At 41.5% G+C, this 364-nt stretch overlaps 1 long non-coding RNA gene across 1 annotated transcript; it reads right to left on the bottom strand.

The window, feature by feature from the left end:
• Nucleotides 1–49: 49 nt before the first annotated feature.
• Nucleotides 50–358, bottom strand: LOC109131999. Its single transcript, XR_002037312.1, has 2 exons — nt 216–358; nt 50–132 (listed from the first exon to the last, which is right to left on the bottom strand). It is a non-coding gene; the product is annotated as an uncharacterized LOC109131999 (long non-coding RNA).
• Nucleotides 359–364: the final 6 nt, after the last annotated feature.

Below are 364 nucleotides of genomic sequence, written 5' to 3'. Positions count from 1 at the left end.
GCCCAGATTGGGAACATTCGAATCAGAATCTTAAGTTCTTCAACTTGCGTTACAGTGCATAGTCTCCACGAGTTGGAAAAATCTCCAGACTTTAACTCTTCTTCTGAGATAACAGCGGCTTTGTCAAGATACCTGCATCATATCGGTGACCTTGTCAAACCAAACAAAGCTATACGTTCCTCGAAAGTTAATGAAGCGGATTAATATTTTTTTACTTGCTATCATTGGTATGCTCGATCTTTCTACTTCCAGCAATAGCAGAGCTCTTGTCTTGTGTTTCATACAGAAGCGTGGGGTCTTCAGGGACTTTGACAGAAGATTTCCGGAATGAAGCAACCACGACTTGTGAAATCCGAGTTATAGG

Source organism: Camelina sativa, unplaced genomic scaffold (assembly GCF_000633955.1).
Source record: "Camelina sativa cultivar DH55 unplaced genomic scaffold, Cs unpScaffold11857, whole genome shotgun sequence".
Classification (NCBI taxonomy): domain Eukaryota; kingdom Viridiplantae; phylum Streptophyta; class Magnoliopsida; order Brassicales; family Brassicaceae; genus Camelina; species Camelina sativa.
Note: the sequence above shows the minus strand (reverse complement) of the source record. Positions and strands in the feature narration are given on the sequence as shown.